This window comes from Nycticebus coucang, chromosome 3 (genome assembly GCF_027406575.1).
Source record: "Nycticebus coucang isolate mNycCou1 chromosome 3, mNycCou1.pri, whole genome shotgun sequence".
NCBI classification, from domain to species: domain Eukaryota; kingdom Metazoa; phylum Chordata; class Mammalia; order Primates; family Lorisidae; genus Nycticebus; species Nycticebus coucang.
Genome location: NC_069782.1, coordinates 63,529,177 through 63,545,494, shown reverse-complemented (window position 1 = coordinate 63,545,494; position 16,318 = coordinate 63,529,177). Strand labels below are relative to the sequence as shown.

At 41.5% G+C, this 16,318-nt stretch overlaps 1 pseudogene; it reads left to right on the top strand.

The window, feature by feature from the left end:
* The window catches only part of LOC128580426 (zinc finger protein 846-like), a 60,644-nt pseudogene extending 44,712 nt beyond the window's left edge, over nucleotides 1–15,932 (top strand).
* Nucleotides 15,933–16,318: the final 386 nt, after the last annotated feature.

Genomic DNA, 16,318 nt, shown 5'->3' with positions numbered 1-16,318 from the left:
GCTACAACTGCCTTGGTGCAGGAAGTGCACACTGCACATTTTGTTAATTCTTTAAGTAGCAATATTACCTTAGCCTTGATGACACAGGCCAGTATAGATAATAAACTTGAAGCAAAATTAAATATCTTAGAAGAAGTAGTATTAGCTTTAGGACAAGATATAAAGTTCATACAACATAAACTACAGACTAAGTGTCACTCAGCTTTTCAAGCCATCTGTGTTACACCTTTACCTTACAATCTTTCTACATCATGGGAGAAAACAAAGGCACATTTACAAGGTGTCTGGAAAGACAATGACATAACACATGATTTACACACCCTCCAGAAAGACATCACAGCCATAAGTGAAGCTCATCTACCTACTACATCTCTAGATGCATTAGCTCAATCACTGACTAATAATTTCAAGGCTTTAAATCCTTTAACCTGGATTCAGTACATTGTGTTTATAGCTATTATTGGGTGTCTGATATTCTGTGTTATTTTGCTGTTACCATGTCTTCTACGTTGTGTGTTCTCCTCCATTAAGGCTGTTCGCCAAGACCTCTTTGAATTACGCTTCACAAACAAAAAAGGGGGAACTGCCGCACCCTCGGCATCAAGCCGCAGCGAGGTGGCGCTGTCCGCGTTGTAAGACGCATGGGTAGGTGGTCTGTGCTCCCCGGAGCGAAGCCCCCAGCACCCCTAGTATGCGACAGCAGCGCATAAGTTGCCTAGCATGCTTTTTGTTGAACGTAATGACTCACGAGGTGCGGCATAAAAGCCTAAGAAACCTTTGCTCTGAAACCTGTCTGTTCAGTTGAATGCCTGATTGTCTTGAGAAACTAAGAATAAACATAATGACTTACTGATCCATAATTAAACATAGTAAGAATGCCTGTGAAGACTCAATGTCTCCAGGGGGAACGATGTAAGAGCACGTTCCTATCATAAATGTCAGTGAGTTGAGACAGTGCATTGAGACAATGCAGGAACAGCAAACAAGATGTTCCATCTAGATATGTACTTACACAACCCACAGCCACCCACGACTTAAAACTTTCCACATACTCTTACATTTCATATATTTCCTAACACTATAATCACTTACATGATTATCACACATATAAGTATAGTAATCATAATAAAAATGAGTAATTTGTAAATTACTACTAATTCTAATAGTAATAAGACAAAACTAATGAAGAAGCCTTACAGTTTAAAACTTGAAAACATTCAGATAAGGGGAAGTGAAAGACACGACTGATAACCAATAACCTTTATTCCCCCTTGCGGGCAGAACCCCTTGCGGGCAGGACATTGTGCAAGTGGGATGGTTGAATACTCACATCTACAAGGTTAGATAATAACTTGTAAGGCTCAGCAAGTTGTAAAAATACCTTTTGTAATTTGTAATGCTTTGTCAAAAATGTATAAATACCAACTCAAAATTCAGTAAAGTACAGCTGCTTCCTTCATCATCTTGCTGTGTGGCAGTCTGTCATTTATCCTGCGTCGACCTCTCAACCAACCTGTACCGTTCGCCCTGAGCACCCTCGGACTGAGGCCCATCGACCGGCGGTCCGCGGCAATCACCTTTTCTTCCCTAATTGCGGTGGCTAAAACTTCCATTACAATGTTGAAAAGCAATGGAGACAATGGGCAACCTTGTCTGGTTCCTGATCTGAGTGGAAATGATTCCAATTTAACTCCATTCAATATGATATTGGCTGTGGATTTGCTGTAGATGGCCTCTATCAGTTTAAGAAAAGTCTCTTCTAGACCAATTTTCTTGAGTGTTCTGATCATGAAGCGATGCTGGATATTATCAAAAGCTTTTTATGCATCAATTGAGAGAATCATATGGTGTTTGTTTTTTTATTTGTTTATGTGCTGAATTACATTTATAGATTTATGTATATTCAACCAGCCTTGAGACCCTGGGATAAAACCAACTTGGTCATGATGTATAATTTGTTTGATGTGTTGCTGGATTCTGTTTGTTAGGATCTTGTTGAATATTTTTGCATCTATATTCATTAGTGATATTGGTCTATAATTTTCTTTTCTTGTTGGGTCTTTTCCTGGTTTGGGGATCAGGGTGATGTTTGCTTCATAGAACGTGTTGGGTAGTCTTCCTTCTTTTTCTACATTTTGGAACAGGTTGAGTAATATAGGTACTAATTCCTCTTTAAAGGTTTGGTAGAATTCTGATGTGAAATGTGGTCCTGGGCTTTTCTTTTTAGGGCGTTTTGTATAGTTGATGCTATTTCTGAACTTGATATGGGTCTGTTCAACATTTCCACTTGATTCTGGTTAAGTCTTGGAAGGTGGCGTGCTTCCAAGTATCGGTCAATTTCCTTCAGATTTTGATATTTCTGAGAATACAGTTTCTTGTAATATTCATTAAGGATTTTTTGGATTTCTGATGAGTGTGTTGTTATTTCGTCTTTGTTGTTTCTGATTGAGGATATTAGAGATTTTACTCTTTTTTTCCTGATTAGGTTGGCCAGAGGTTTATCTATTTTATTGACCTTTTGAAAAAACCAGCTTTTTGATTTATTGATCTGTGTATTATTCTTTTGTTTTTAATTTCATTTAATTCTGCTCTTATTTTGGTTATTTCTTTTCTTGTTCTGGGTTTGGGGTTGGAATGTTCTTCCTTTTCCAGTTGCTTGAGATGTCCCATTAAGTTGTTAACTTCCTCTCTTTCCGTTCTCTTGAGGAAGGCTTGCAGTGCTGTAAATTTCCCTCTTAGAACTGCCTTTGCGGTGTCCCAGAGGTTCTGATAGTTTGTGTCTTCATTGTCGTTTTGTTCCAAAAAATTGGCGATTTCTTTCTTAATCTCATCTCTGACCCAGCTATCATTCAGCATAAGGTTATTTAACTTCCATGTTTTTGTAGGAGTATGGAGATTCCTGTTGTTACTCAATTCAAGTTTTATTCCATGACGGTCCGAGAAGATGCATGGAATAATTTCTATTCCTTTAAATTTACTGAGGTTAGACTTGTGACCTAAAATGTGGTCAATTTTGGAGTAAGTTCCGTGGGCTGATGAGAAGTATGTGTATTCAGTTTTGTTGGGATGAAATGTTCTGTAGATGTCTGCTAAATCTAAATATTGGATGGTTAGGTTTAAATCTAAGATTTCTTTGCTCAGCTTCTTTCTGGAGGATCGATCCTACAGTGCCAAAGGAGTTTTGAAAACTCCGACGATTATGGAGCTGGAGGAAATCAAGTTACTCATGTCTGTCAGAGTTTCTCTTATAAATTGAGGTGCATTCTGGTTGGGTGCATAGATATTAATAATTGTGATCTCATCATGTTGAGTATTCCCTTAACAAATATGAAGTGACCATTCTTGTCCTTCCTTACTTTTGATGGTTTAAAGCCTACTGTATCTGCAAATAAAATTGCAACAGCTGCTTTTTTCTGATTACCATTTGCCTGAAATATGGATGACCATCCTTTCACCCTGAGTCTGTGTTTGTCTTTTAAGTTGAGATGTGACTCTTGTATGCAACAAATATCTGGCTTGAGTTTTTGTATCCAGTCAGCTAACCTATGCCTCTTTAGAGGACAGTTTAAGCCATTCACATTGATGGAGAGTATTGATAAGTCTGGTGGAATTTTGGGTGTCGAGTTTTTCAAAGGTCCAGTGGACATTTTTAATCCTTTTGCCAGTGTGGAAGTTGGAGTTTGATCCGAAGTTTCTGAGTGAGTTTACTTTTGTGGTATAGGATTGGGTTGGTCATTGTGGAGGAAAGGTCTGAGAATATCCTGAAGAGCTGGTTTACTTATGGCAAATTTTTTCAACATATGAATGTCATTGAAGTATTTAATTTCTCCATCATAGATGAAACTCAGTTTAGCTGGATAGAAGATCCTGGGTTGAAAGTTATTTCGCTTTAGGAGATTAAAAGTTGATGACCACCCTCTTCTGGCTAGAAAAGTTTCAGCAGAGAGATCTGCAGTTATTCTAATATTCTTACCTTTATATGTAATAGTTTTCTTTCACCGGGCTGCTTTGAGAATGTTCTCTTTCATGTTAACTTTAGTGAAGCTAATTATGATATGTCTGGGGGATGACTTATTGGGGTTGAATCGTGCTGGGGTTGTGAAGCTGTCTGCTATCTGAATTTCAGATTCTCTAGGCATGTCTGGAAAATTTTCTTTCATAATTTCATGGAAAAGCGCCTCTGTGCCCTTCGAGGCCACTTCATCATTCTCAGAAATCCCAATAAGTCTTATATTGCTTTTTTTTCGAATTATCTGTGAGCTCTCTGAGTGAGTGATCCGTTTTTGCTCTCCATTTCTCTTCCTGTTTGAGAGATTGGGAGCGTTTGAAGACTTTATCTTCAATGTCAGAAATCCTTTCTTCTGCTTGCTCCATTCTGTTGCTGAGGGATTCTACTGTATTTTTCATATCTTTGAGGGCTGTAAATTCTTGCTTCAGTGTGTCTAAGTCTTTGGTGGTTTTGTCTTTAATTTCGTCAAATTCTTGAGACAACTTTTGAATTTCTCCTCGAATTCCTAATTCCATTTTGTTAATCTTGTCTGCAATCCGAATTCTGAATTTGATTTCTGACATCTCAGCCAGTTGTTTATGAATAGGATCTTCAATCACATCTGCCGTATCTTTCTTGGGGGGGGGGTTGGTCTATTCTGGTTATACATGTTACCAGAGTTCTTCCGCTGATTCCGCCCCATGGTTTACTCCCTTTGATTTTTACCCTGGGGCTTTATCAAGGGCCCGTACAGTGTTGTGGCCTGAGAAACTGGGGCCCTGTCTTTTGTGGTGGAGCTAAGTGGTTCTGTCTTGTTTTCAGCTGGTTTCTGTTCGATCCTATTGCAACTTCTACTCTGGCTTGAAGTCTCAGCTGTGTGGAAAAATCAGCAATTAAGTCACCCCGCCCGCCCACCTCTGGCCCCAGTTGGAAAAGGAGAATCAAACCTTCCTACAACCGCACACCCAGTGCACCACCTGAAAAGTCCTCAGTCTATTAGCCCAGTTCAAAAGGTCCAAATCAACTGTCTTAATCGGCACCTGTCTCAGGTGGGAGAGTTCAAGAGGTCTCTGGGAACTGGATCACAGGGGCCTGGTGACTCCTCTGACATGGCTCATCCCCGTGCAACGTGGAGTCCGGAGGAGCCACCCAGCAAACAGAGCAGTCTGGGAAGGTTGACGTCTCCTTCCCCACTTTGCTCCTGCGTCGGACCCAGTCACTGGTATCTCTGTAGATGGCTAACCCAGTTGCCTGCAGTGAACAGACACTCCAGGGGTTTTCACCTGCCTGAATCTCAAGGAATTCTTCCAGGCCCTGCAGACTGCCGCTATTTAGCAGGAGGAGATGGGGCCTGACATCTTTGAGTGCTTGATGCAGGTGATGGGAAGGAGGTGTTCGCTCAGGCTTAGCCCCGTCCCTGGTGGATGCTGTTAACAGAACAGAACAGAACACGCAACTTTGCGGGGTTCTGTCTCTGTTCCTGCCAAAATCGCCTACAGAAGACGGGCTGTTCTGAGTTCAAAAGTCTTTGCTGCTGGAGGTTTGTGTCCTCTTTGCTGCTGAAGGTTTGCGTCCGATCACCTCTCTAGGTTGGCCCCGCCCTGGAAACTTCCCGGGTTTGTGAGCAGTGTCAGGAAATCCTCCGCTCACCTGTGACCTCCTCTGGTTGCCCAGGGAGACAGGGGGTGTGGCCTCAGAATAATCAGAAGTGAGCCGTTCTGCTGTTAAAGAAAAAACGGCTGTTGCTCTGCCTCCAGGGAACTGCCGCTCTGGTGTGGGCACTCAGCCAACCCTTTTCTCCTCTGTCTCGTGCCCCAGAGACTGCACTGAGCAGCCGCAGTTTATGCTGGGTCCACACCCCTCGAGAGATCCCCCAAGAATCTGAACTCTTGGGTGACAGGCCCCCAGACCCCGTGTGGGAGTGGGGGGGAAGCTAGAGTTTCATTCAGTTTTATGTCTGGCTGTATTGATGCACGGGGAGGGCTGCTGCACCGCTCCGCAGGGAAGTGCCGCCAAGGCTTGATTTCCCCTCAGCAGAGTGCCCTCTTCTCGCTCACGTGTCTCAGAGTCAGCGCTGACCTGACGCAGCTCGGTCACTGTGCACTCCCCTCGAGAAATCACCCAAGGATCCGAACTCCTGGGGGATAGGCCTCCAGACCCCGAGTGAGAGTATGGGCACTCAGCGGGGAAGCTAGAGTTTTATTCAGTTTTGTGCCTGGCCGTAATGTTGCCCGGGGCGGGCTGCTGCACCGCACCGCATGGAAGTACCGCCAAGGCGTGAATCCCCATCAGCCGGAGCCCTCTCCTCGCTCGTGTGTCTCAGAGTCAGCACTGACCAGTCGTGGCTCGGGCACTGTGCGCTCCCCTTGAGAAATCACCCAAGGATCCGAACTCCTGGGGGACAGGTCCCCAGACCCTGAGTGAGAGTGGGGGGGGAAGCTAGAGTTTCATTCAGTTTTATGTCTGGCTGTATTGATGCACGGGGCGCGCTGCTGCACCGCACCACAGGGAAGTTCCGCCGAGGCGTGACTCCCCCTCAGCCCGGTGCCCTCTCCTCACTTGCGTGCCTCAGAGTCAGCGCTGACCAGTCGCAACTCGAGGACTGTCCACTCCCCTTGAGAAATCACTCAAGGATCCGAACTCCTGGGGGACAGGCCTCCAGACCTCAGTGGGCAGTAGGGGAGTGTTGGGGATTCAGGGTTGCCAGGAAAGGATTTTTAAAGTTTTATTCAGTTTTATGCCCAGCAGGAGAACGCCACGGCATCCCAGTAGGGGAGGTAGGTCCAGTTTTTAGAAGGTCTCTCCCGTGGAGTGTAGTGGGAGGGCCTTTAATTTCTGCCCGTTTGTTTAATTGTGGGGCTCTTGAGCTGATCTCATGGGGGAGGGGGACTCCCGTCTGCTTGGTGGTGGATTTTGTACCTTTTGTTTGTGTCCTTGTGATCACAGCTTTCCTCAGCGGTGTTGATGTGCGTTCTTCAACCTTCTCTCTTGGTGTGGCTCAAGTCCACCAGGATACTTACTAAATTCCTGTCCCTTAACTCTCCTTCTGGACGGGAGCCTCTGTTGAAAGCTGGCTGCAGTCCGCCATCTTGTCTCCCTGCTCCCCTCAATTTTTTATTGGGCTGCCTAGCCCTCTGTGGCTCTGAGCGGCACCTCTATCTAGTCACCAATCTCCACTGAGGAATCCACACTTCACACTTCACTTTTATCAATTAGGTTTCCCCACAAACTTCAAACTACTGTAAGGGAGGGCCTGGCTGCTGGCTGCCGGCCACCTACGGGCAGGGGAAATCTCTACAGCAGAGTCTGTGGTTTTGAATTACACCTCAAATACAGCATTCTCTCAATTCGCTGCATGTCTCCAGCTGTCTATCCACACCAATAATCCACACAGGGAAAAGATCCAGAGCCCCCTCCCTCTCACCTGATGACTTGGGAGAGATGGGTATACATCTGTCCCATCTGCCATGATGCTCCACCTCTGGCACTCTATTTGAGCTTTATTTTTACACAAAATTTAACTATTTTAGTGAATATACTTCATTGGCATTGAATGCATTCAGCGTTGTTCAAATATTAGCTCTTTTTATTTCCAAAGAATTTTTCTTTTTGCAGTTTTTGGCTGGGATGGGTTTGAACCCACCACCTCCGGCATATGGGGCCAGTACTCTACTCCTTTGAGCCACAGGTGCCCCCCCAAAGCATTTTTTATAACCCCAAAAGGAAACCCCCTGTACCCATTAAGCAGTCATTGGATTCCTATCCCAAATCCCTACAACTGCTAATTTACTTTCTTTCTCTATGGATTAACCTATTCGGTATGTATCCTATAAATGGAATCATGCAATGTGACCTTTTATGTTTGCCTTCTTTCACTTGGCCTAATGTTTTTAGAATTCTTCCATGTTGTAGCGTATATCAGTGTTCCTTTTTTATGGCTCAATAATATTCAGTTGCATAAACATATGATATTTTTATGTTGTATGTTTATATTGTATATTTATTGTTACCCATGGATAGGCATTTTCCTCCCTTTTAGCTATTGCAAATAGTGCTGCAAAGAATATTTAAAAATACTTGAATACCTGCTTTTAATTCTTTTGGTTGCATACCTAGGAGTGAAATTGCTTGATTATGTGGTAATTACATTTAACTTGTTAAAGACCACCAGACTGTTACCCACATTGGCTGTACCATATTACATTCCCACCAGCAAAGTACAAGGTTTTCAATTTCTCAAGATCCTTACCAACACTTATTTCCTTTTTCTTTAAATACAAGCCCTGCCAGCTGCAGTGGCTCATGCCTATAATCCCAGCACTTGGGAGGCCAAGGCAGGTGGATTGCCTGAGCTCAGGGTTTGAGAGCAGCCTGAGCAAGAGCAAGACCCTGTCTCTAGAAAACATTTGGGCATTCTGGTGGGTGCCTGTAGTTCCAGCTATGTGGGAGGCTGAGGCAAGAGAATTGCTTAAACCCAAGAGTTTGAGGTTGCTGTGAGCTAAAATGCCATGGCACTCTACTGCAGGTGACCAAATGAGAATCTGTCTCTAAATAAATAAATAAATAAATAAATAAATAAATAAATAAATAATACAAGCCCTCCTCTTAGATATGAAGGGGTATCTTTTGTAATTTTGATTTGCATATCCCTACTGATTATTGGTGTTAAGCATCTTTTCATGTGCTCGTTGGCCATTTCCCTACCTTTTTTAGAGAAATGCCAATTCATGTCTTTTAAATTGGATTGTTTCTCATTTTGTTTTTGAATTGTAGGTGTTTTTTATATACAATAGAACCTCCTCCCTACTTGACCACTTCCTTAAATTGACCTAATTTTCATAGATTGGACATGTACATGTCAGTGCAAAAGGCCTAATTCCTTATGTTGACCACATCTGCATGTTGACCATTTTGTTACAGTGCCTTGGGTGGTCAGCTTACAGATGTTCTGCTATATTGTAGACCCTTGGCCCTTATGATTTGTAAATACTTTCTCACATTTTTGGGTTTTCCTCTCTATTTATTTATTTATTTTTTTGAGAGAGTCTCACTCTGTTGCCTCTGGCTAGAGTGCCATAGCATCAGCCTAGTTCACAGCAACCTCAAATCCTGGGTTCAAGCAATCTTCCTGCCTCAGCCTCCCATGTGGCTGGGACTACAGGCACCTGCCAAAATACATGGCTAATTTTTCTAATTTTAGTAGAGATAGACTCTCACTTTTGCTCAGGCTGGTCCTGAACTCCTGAGTTCCAGCCATCATCCTACCTAGCTGTCCCAGATTGCTAGGATTATAGGTGTGACACCACCACGCCCAGCTGATTCCTCTCAATTTTTGATGGCATTCTTTAATGCACATTTTTAGTGTTGACGAAGTCCAGTTTATCTATTTTTTTCTTGTCTGGTTTTGGTTAGGTATCTAAGAATAAATAGATTTGACATTGTCAGCTTCAAGATCATGAAGATTTACCCCCGTGTTTTTTCCTAAGAGTTTTATACTTTTAAGATTTATATTAGGTCTTTGATCCATTTGAAATTAATTTTTTTTTGAGACAGAGTCTTATTACGTCACCCTCGGTAGAGTGCTCTGGTGTCATAGCTCACAGCAACTTGGGCTTGTCATAGCTCAAACTCTTGGGCTTAAGTGATTCTTTTGCTTCAGCCTCCCATGTAGCTGGGACTATAGGTGCCTGCCACAATGCCCAGCTATTTTTTGTTATTGTTGCAGTTGTCATTGTTGTTTAAGCTGGCCCAGGCTGGGTTCAAACCTGCCAGCCTTGGTGTATGTGGCTGGCACCCTACCCACTGAGCTATGGGCGCTGCCTGAAATTAATTTTTACATATGGTGTGAAGTAGGGATCCAACTTCATCCTTTTGCATGGGCATATTTGGTTGTTCCAGCATTATTTATTGAAGAGATTATTCTTTCTCCATTGAATGATCTTGGCGCTAAGATCTTGGTGGTTTGTTTCTGAATTCTTTTTTTTTTTGAGACAGTTTTAAGCTGTTGCCCTGAGTAGAGTGCCATGGCATCACAGCAACCTCAAACTCTTGAGCTTAAGCGATTCTCTTGCCTCAGCCTCCCAAGTAGCTGGGACTATAGGTGCCTGCTACAACACCTGGCTATTTTTTTTTGTTGTTGTTGTTGCTGCAGTTGTCATAGTTGTTTGACAGGCCCAGAGTAGATTTGAACCTGCCAGCTCCAGTGTATGTGGCTGGCGCCCTAGCTGCTGAGCTACAGGCATTGAGCCTGTTTCTAAATTTTAAATTCTGTTCCATTCATGTATATGTCTGCCCTTATGCATTTTTCCCCTCAAGCCAGAATCTTACTCTATTGCCCTAGGTAGAGTGCTGGGCTTCATAGCTCACAGCAATGTCAAAGTCTTTGGGCTCAAGTGATCCTCTTACTTCAGTCCCCAAGTAGCTGGGACTGCAGGCACTCACCACAGTGTCCATCTTTGTCTTTATGCCTTTATCACACATTTTAGATACTGTAATTTTCAGTTCCAGAATTTTTATTTGGTTTCAAATAATAACTATGTCTTTGGCTGGGCTAAGCAGGTCATGCCTGTTATCCCAGTATTTTGGGAAGCCAAGGTAGGAGGATTATTTGAACCTAGGAGTTGGGGTTGATCACATTACTCACTAAAGTTTAGCCCAGGTGACAGTGAGACACTGTCTCTAAAAATAGAATAAATAGTATCTATGTCTTTGTTGGTGTTGTCTATTGTTGAGGCATCATTTTACTGGTTTCCTTAATTTATTTATTTGAAGTGACAAGGTCTTGCTGTATCAGCTAGGCTGGAACACAGTGGCATGATCATAGCTTACCCAACTCCTGGGCTCAAGTATTCTTTCTGCTTCAGCCCCCTTCTGGTGTACTTGGGACTACAGGCATGTGCCATCATGCCCAACTAATTATTCTTACTTTTTAATAGTGATCTGGTCTCTATGTTGCCTAGGCTAGTCTTGAACTCCTGGCCTCACGCAGTCCTTTGCTCTTGTACTTCAAAGTAGTGGGATTATAGGTGTGAGCCACTATGCCCAGCTCTTCGTTCAGTTTTTTGTCTCTATTAATGTTAGCTCTTTGATCATGTTTAAGGTAATTGATTTAAAGTCTATCTAGTAATCCCAGAATCCCTTGTACAGTTTCCCCCCCTTGTTCTTTTGGATGCTTTGTAGTTTTTTGCTAAAAGTGTATCTTAATGGGGCAGTGCCTGTGGCTCAAGGAGTAGGGAACTGGCCCCATATACCAGAGGTGGCAGGTTCAAACCTGGCCCTGGTCAAAAACTGCCAAAAAAAAAAAGTATTTTAACATCATACTTTTGGAAATCTATTTCTCTCTCCTTGGGGTTCATTGTTGCTGCTTTTTTTGTTTTTTGCTAATGTTTGTATAGTGACTTTCATAAATTATTTTTGTAGAGTCTGCATTCTTTTTAGTGCAGTTCCAAAGAGCTGTGTTCTTTAACTTAGTGATCACATTAGAATGACAGTGTTTCCTTAAATGCCTACAGCCAAGAAATGAAAAATAAACATACTCTTTTGTTTTTTGCTGATGGCCTGTGTGTTGGGTCACTTCTTCATTGCCTAGCCAGGCTGCTTACAACTTTTCCTACTCTTCCTTTGCTGCTTATATGGATCTTGATGGTCAGCCAGAGGTGAAAACTTAGGGTCTTTTAGAACTTTCTGAGCAGTCCAACCCTGAGTATGCTTGTGGGCTTCTCGATTCCCAGGTGAACACTGGAGCTTTTCAAGCACTTATTTGTCTATGTGTCAGCATTCCCAACCTGTTCCTTACTAGGGTTTGCAGTCTGTCTGTCCCAACTGTTTTTCCTTTCTTCAGGTTGCTACAGGCAACATTTTACCATTGGATAACACTTTGAACAGAAGCTGCATGAGATGCTGCTTTGGTCTTGGGAACTCTGAGTTGGGTGAAATAAAAGCAAGCCCTTGCATTTGTACTTGAGGAAGCGATCAGACACTTCAAACACACAATGGCCCATATTGCTCCTTTTGGCACTACCAGCTTGCACAGGGAGTTTGTCCTGCTGTCTACACAGCAGTAGCTCTGTAGGACAATGTGGATGGTACTCTCCAATTTAAAATGCCACAGTCTTCTTCTAGTGAAATACAACTATTTTATCTTCCTTAAATGTCCCCTGATTGTTGTAAATTTTTGACTAGATTTCAAAGTTCTGCAATGGTTGATTCTGATAGCTTTTCTGAGTTTGTTATCTTGTGGTGGGAGCCATGGTGCTCCCCACTCTGCCCATTACATTTGGTAATGCCATTCCTGTACCTTATGATTTTAAACAACTTTATCCCACAGTTTTACTCTAAATCAGAATTTTTCACTTTATTTCAGAATTGAATTTGCAACGCAAAATGAAAGACTCCCACTGCCTCCAGACATTTATGCAGACAAATCCTTCAAATGGAATACAACTGGTAAGATTTCCCAGGGATTAAATCTTCCACCCTAGGACAAGAAGCATAATATCCAGGAGAGTTATATGATGAAAATGGCATTTACCCAGAGAAAGCAGTTTGTGAAGGGATTCTCTGAATATCATGAATCTAGACAACACTCTAAAATTTCTCTGAACCTGTTTCTTCTTAAAGATCTCACAAACATTCACATATACATGATTCAGATATTCAGTTTTGGGTATATAATTCAGTCTAAATAATTATCAGACAAATTCACTAAGAAGCTCTCTCAACATAGAGAACATAGTCAAGCTCCTGGATTATTCAACTTAAAATATCTCAAAAACAAGGTAGGAACGCTATACACACAGAAATGTCAAAATGTTCAAATTTAACTGTGTTTCCAATGTATTAATGTTGTGAAGGGGAGAAATTCTGCTACTGTACTGAATATGAGAAAATCATTAGTCATCATTCATATCTTAATCAACAGGAGAGAAGCAATACTGCGGAGAAACTCTGTGGCCCTAACCATTGTGGAAAAGCCTTTAGTGAATACCCATTTCTTATGACTCACATTGGAGAGAAAACTTGTGAGGATAATCAAAGTGGAAAAGCCTTAAGAAAGAACTTCATTTTTAACTCTTACAAGAAAATTCAGGTAGGGGAACAAACTTCTAAGTTTGTTCAATATGAAAAAGCTGTTAGCCAGTTTCCAAATCTTAAAGAAGAAAACTCATACACAAGAGAAACTGTGTGAATGCAGAGATTGTCAGAGAACTTTTCTTAGTCACACCTTAAGGTACCTATGAGGTCTCATGATGGAGAAAAACACTGTGTATTTAAGGAATGTGGGAAAGCCTTCGGTAATTCCTCATACTTTATAGGACATGTAAAGAATTCTTACCTTCTTATATAAGAATTCACAGTGGAGAGAAACCCTATGTCTGTAAAGAATGTGGTAATGCCTTCACTCTGTCCACACTACTTAAATTACACATCAGAACTCATGTGGAAGAAAAACCATATACATGTGGAGACTGTGGGAAAGCCTTCACCCATTCCTCATACCTTACAGATCACATAAGAATTCACAGTGGAAAGAAACCCTACTTATGTATGGAATGAGGGAAAGCCTTTACTCAATCCACAGGACTTATTTTACACATACGAATTCACACTGGAGAAAAACCATATGAATGTAAGGAATGTGGAAAAGCTTTTATTCATTCTTATACCTTACAAAACATATAAGGATTCACAATGGAGAGAAGCCATATTTATGTAAAGAATGTGGGAAAACTTTTACTCATTCCTCAGGACTTGTTTTACATATGCAAACACACACTGGAGAAAAACCCTGTAAGTGTAAAGAATGTGGGAAAGCCTTTAATAATTCCTCAATGCATAATCATCATGTAAGGACTCACACTGGAGAGAAGCCATATGAATGTAAAGAATGTGGGAAAGCTTTCACTCAATCATCAGGCCTTAGTACACATTTAAGAACTCTCACTGGCTTATGAATTTAAGGAGTGTGGGAAAGTATTTGCTCGGTCAACAAATCTTAATATGCACATGCGAACTCGCACAGTAGAAAAGCCCTATGAAAGAATGTGGGAAAGCCTTCAGATATTCCACATGTCTGAATGTTCATATGTGAATTCACACAGGAACAAAACCATATGAATGTAAGGAATGTGGAAAAAAACTTCACTCAATCTTCAGCACTTGCTAAACATCTAAGAACTAAAGCATGTGAAAAAACCTGAAATTTTCTTCAACCTTAGTATTTAAAACTAAACTGATGTGGGAAAAAACCCTAATCAGTGTAAAGAATATGAGAAACCTACACTCAGTTTTCATTTCTTACATAACAGCTATCAATGAATTTACCATAGGCAGAAGGCCCATTCATATAAAGAATATGGGGAAACAGTAATTCTTTATACCTTACAAAGTGTACAAACTTATTTGAGGGAAAATACTTCTGGCCCTAGAACATATGGGAAAGCCCTCTTTTTTGTTCCATCATTGTTTATTTCACATATCTAAAATTATTGTAAAAGCCAGAAGACTGAGATATAGCCTTAAAATACTTCACATGCCTTATTAACACATCATAACCCACAAATGAGAAAAACCCTCTGTAAGGAGTGTCCTCAAACATTTACTTAGTGCGTAGGGTCTTGTATCCATACAAAAATTTACAGTGTTATAAAACTCTGCAAGTGTAGACAACAACAGGATCCTCACTTCCTTATATCTTTTAATTCAACATTTAAGAACTCTCAGTGGAGAAATACCCTATAAAGGTAAGAAATCTAAGACATAGTTCAGAAATTCTGATAGGTTTATGTGTAAAAAGCCTCAAGAATGTAAGAAAAAAATTCTAGGGTGGTGCCTGTGGCTCAGAGGAGTAGGGCACTGGCCCTATATGCCGGAGGTGGTGGGTTCAAACCCAGCCCTGGCCAAAAACTGCCAAAAAAAAATCCTACCCTGTAATCCTAGCACCCTGGGAGGCTGAAGTGGGAGGATTGCTTGAGCATAGGAGTTCAAGACCAGCATGAGCAACAGTGAGACCCCCTCTCTACTAAAAATAGAAAATTTAGCTGGGTGTGCTGGTGGGTACCTGTAGTCCCAGCTGCTCAGGAGGCTGAGGCAGGAAGATTTCTTGAGGTCAGGAGTTTGAGGATGCTGTGAGCTAGGCTGATGCCACAGCACTCTAGCCCAGGCACCAGGCAATAGAGCCAGACTCTCAAAAAAAAAAAAAAAAGGCTTGGCACCTGTGGCTCAGCAGTTAGAGCTCCAGCCACATGCACTGGAGCTGGAGGGCTTGAATCCAGCCCAGGCCTGTCAAACAACAATGACAACTACAACCAAAAATTAGCCGGGTGTTGTGGCTGGCTGGCTGACCTGTAGTCCCACCTACTTGGGAGGCTGAGGCAAGAGAATCCCTTAAGCCCAAGAGTTTGAGGTTGCTGTGCGCTGTGATGCCACAGCACTCCACCCAGGGTGACATAGGGAGACTGTCTCAAAAAAAACAAAACAAAAAAATTTTTTTAAATCTTCGGGTGTTCAATGAACATACAGTGGAGAGAAACCTTAGAAGGTAAACTATGTGGGAATGCTTTCTTGTGTGTCATATATATATGTTAGTATTTGGTAATTTCACAGAGGTTAGCAATGTTAGAAATATGGAAGTATGTTCATATAGAATACACACACGTATTCTGCTTTCATCCTTTAGTAAAATTGATAATTTGCACTAGAGGAATTGTGATTGTAGGAAATGAGGAAAATCCTGCATCTGTGTTACACATCTTGTTATACACATGTAAACCCACACTGCAAAGAAGCTGTATGAATGTAAAAACGTGGAAATGTTTTTACTAAATACACAGCCCATATGAGACTTGGAAAGGACTCTAGAAGGATAAACTGAATCAGGAATTTGGGGAAGTTTTCAGGTACTATTCTTCACTAACTATACCAAGAAAATTCATATTAGAGGAGAAATAGAAATAAATGATAATGAAAATGAGATTGTGTCTTATTGTCAGTGAAGGCACCTGGCCCCTCAGTATTCTGTGGTTAAGAAGTTTTAAAATTCCTTCTAAGCAGGATTTTTCGTATACTATACTCAGAACAGGATGAAAGAAGAGCTGGGACTGTAGTAGTGAACTGTGCAGTGGTGGTAGGATGTTATATTTAATCCCCATGGTAACCACAGAGAAAATATCTATACACAAAATGAGAAGAAAAGAACAATGTCACTACAAAATAAGTCAACTAAGCAAAAAGAATGCAATAAAAGGAATAAAAAGTAATAAGACAGAAAACAAGTAACAAAATTGCAAAAGACGTCTTTTATTGGTGACTATGTGAAAGGTGATTGGATTG